The 3,255-nt window shown below is 54.2% G+C and overlaps 1 non-coding gene across 1 annotated transcript; it reads left to right on the top strand.

Moving 5' to 3' along the window:
- The first annotated feature begins 916 nt into the window (after window positions 1-916).
- Window positions 917-988, top strand: TRNAS-GGA. Its single transcript has one exon. It is a non-coding gene; the product is annotated as a tRNA-Ser (tRNA).
- Window positions 989-3,255: the final 2,267 nt, after the last annotated feature.

Genomic DNA, 3,255 nt, shown 5'->3' with positions numbered 1-3,255 from the left:
ACAGAGAGAGAGAGACAGCCCAGGGTGGCGTGGAGATGAGGGCAGGTGCATCCAAGTTTTTGGTACCCAGCGTGGTACCCAGGATGGAGCTGGGCAGAAGATGCTGTTAGTCCTTTGTTTGCAAACAGACTCCCCACCCCTCCAGGAGATGCTGCCCCTCTCTCAGGCCAGGGGGGGGCACCTTTCCAGAAACGACGAGCTGTCGGGGAGGATCAGAACAGTCTGGCGACGAGGGGACGATCCAGGGCGAAATGATGGGGGGGGGGCAGTGTTCCCTCTAAGCTGAGTTAGTGTGAGCTAGCTCAGAGTCTTTTAGCCTCCGGCTCACACCTTTTTGTCTTCGCTCAGGAAGGAAGGCTCCAGAGCAAACTAATTTATGTGACAGCCATAAATCGCTGGCTCACAACTTTAATGCCAGTAGCTCACAAGGCAGAATTTTTGCTCACAAGACTCCACAGCTTAGAGGGAGCATTGGATGTGAGTCTTCTGCGAGGACAACACGGGCTGGTCTCCAAGGGGGCGGCGGGGGGGGAATGGATAGTGGCTTCATCGGGGTCTCCCCCGCCTGGGAGGGCTCGGCTGGGCGGCTGGGGAACTTAGACACCCGCGCTAGAGTTTGGTTCTGTCGCTTCCGCGATTGCATTCCTCTTCCCGGAGAGTGGCTGCGAGCGGAATGTGGGTTTGGGGAAAGGGAAGCGTGGGGCGGCAACAGTTTTCAAGCGCTCCGCACCAGCCGCCCCTGTCGCTGTCAAAACACGGAGAGAGAGAGAGAGAGAGGCAGATCTGTGCTTCTGTTACTCTTTGAGCGTCTCCTCTTTCCTCCCCACCCGACAGGCGCTTCCCAGAGTCTCTGTTGATTGCTCTCCTGGATAAGGCCTCGGACTGACTCCCCGATAAGTGGGCGTATGCTCCCGGAGGAGCCGTGGCTCAGCGGCAGAGCCTCTGCTTGGAAAGCAGGAGGTCCCAGGTTCGAGCCTTGCCAGCTCCAGTTAGAAGGACCAGGCAGGAGGTGATGGGAAAGACCTCGGCCTGGGACTTTGGAGAGACATAGTCATGGGCTGTGGCTCAGTGGCAGAGCACCTGCTTGGCATGCAGAAGGTCACAGGTTCAATCCCCGGCATCTCCAGTTAGAAAGGACCAGGCAGGAGGTGATGTGAAAGACCTCAGTGGCTCAGTGGCAGAGCACCTGCTTGGCATGCAGAAGGACCCAGGTTCAATCCTCAGCATCTCCAGTTAAAAGGACCAGGCAGGAGGTGATGTGGAAGACCTCCGCCTGAGATCCAGGAGAGGCAGAGCACCTGCTTAGCATGCAGAAGGTCCCAGGTTCAATCCCCGGCATCTCCAGTTAAAGAATCAGAAAAGAGGAGATGTGAAAGACCTCAGCCTGAGACTCCAGAGAGCTATGGAGGGGGGCTGTGGCTCAGTGGCAGAGCCTCTGCTTGGCAGGCAGAAGTTCCCAGGTTCAATCTCCAGCATCTCCAGTTAAAGAATCAGAAAGGAGGTGACGTGAAAGACCTCAGCCTGAGACCCTGGAGAGCTGCCGCCAGTCTCAGTAAACAATACTCACTTTGATGGACCAAGGGTCTGATTCAGTAGAAGGCAGCTTCATTTAGGAAGGGGGCCACGATTCAGTGGCAGAGCCTCTGCTTGGCAAGCAGAAGGTCCCAGGTTCAGTCCCCAGTTTCTCCAGTTAAAAGGACCGGACAGTGGGGGATGTGAAAGACCTCCGCCTGAGACCCTGGAGAGCGGCTGCCAGTCAGAGTTGACAACACCGACCTTGCTGGACCGAGGGTCCGATTCCGTATCAGGCAGCATCCTGACCACAGCCTCCCCTATAGTTTCCCAGGGGGAGGGAATTTTTGGAGATCTTCTCCCTGGTGCCTCCCTTGTTTTGGATCTACCTGCTTCAATTTGCATCGTGAAGCTGAAAACAGCCCTCCGTGGGTTCTGATCTAGGACCGGGCGTTCTCCGAGATGTCCAGTGATCGCTGCGTCTTTGCACGCTCCTTTCCCCTTCCAGATAGAAAACCTTCACGGCCAGTCGGGGTACCTCGCCAGGCTAGCACACACACACACACAAACCCCGGAGATACCTGGGCACTATGTGTCAGCTGGCAGACTTGCCTCTGGGCACATGTTTGTGCAGCTTAGAAGCACCACGCTGCACACACCAGCCCGGCAAATTACGCAAATCATGTTTGCCCATCTTTCCCTCTTCCTTTTATTTACACGGCAGAGCTGCTGTTGAATGGGAGCGGGTGGGTGGGTGTTTACTCCGTTTCTGTGGCGGCTTCTCTCCATCGGTTTGATCGTGTTGCCGTGGGAATCTTCTGCTGAAGCAACCCGAGGGTGCTTCTGCGGTAATGACGGCTGGGAGACTAACGCCTTTAGGGAGCGGTGCCGTTGGCTTCGGGTAGGTTCTAGATCAGTGGTGGCGAACCTATGGCACGGGTGCCAGAGGTGGCACTCAGAGCCCTCTCTGTGGGCACGCGTGCCATCGCCCCAGCCAGGCCCAGACCCTCATTAAAGGGTCGAATTCTCTGCCAAATCATTTTAAGTCAATGAAAGCATTTGGGATTGCTTTCCTGACTTTGTCTGTATCATCTTAAATTAATGTATGGGTTGTTTTTTCTAAAGTAAAACCTCAGTATTCAGGTTAAATTGCCGTGTTGGCACTTTGCGATCAATAAGTGGGTTTTGGGTCGCAGTTTGGGCACTCGGTCTCTAAAAGGTTCGCCATCACTGTTCTAGATGGCTCCGGTTAAACATAGACGCCAACGGCTAATCTCTAAATCCCACCAAGATGAAGGAAGGCCTGGAAATGGAGCTGCCGTCTGTCTCTCTCTCTCTCTCTCTCCCCTCACTCCACCGATAATTTACGTAACAGAGATAATTCCAGAGGAATTATCTGGCGTGTGTGTGGTGGTGTGTGTTGTTTTTTTTTTAATCTGGTTAGCCCAGACTTGGGCCTATATTTAGTGCTCCAATGACCCCGATTGCCACTTTTTATTTTCGGAGGGGATCTTATGCCTGCGTATGTGTTTGTGTTTGTGTGTGTGTGTGTGTGGAAAATCCCCCTGTCAGTTGTTTTCAGGGAGTCCTCGCGAGCGGAGGTGAAGAGAATGCTCCAGCCGGCTTTTGGCTTTTCTTAACCTCATCTTGGGTTTTGCCTTTCTCTGTCTTCTCTTCCTTGGGGAATCCACCTGCCTTCGTAGATTTGCGGGAAACCGTCTCTGCGGAAATGTCCCTGTTGAA

The sequence above is a fragment of the Gekko japonicus genome, unplaced genomic scaffold, assembly GCF_001447785.1.
Source record: "Gekko japonicus isolate JY-2015 unplaced genomic scaffold, Gekko_japonicus_V1.1 scaffold6442, whole genome shotgun sequence".
Lineage (NCBI taxonomy): Eukaryota > Metazoa > Chordata > Lepidosauria > Squamata > Gekkonidae > Gekko > Gekko japonicus.
The sequence above is the reverse complement of the archived record's forward strand: the minus strand, read 5'-3'. Positions and strand labels throughout refer to the sequence as shown.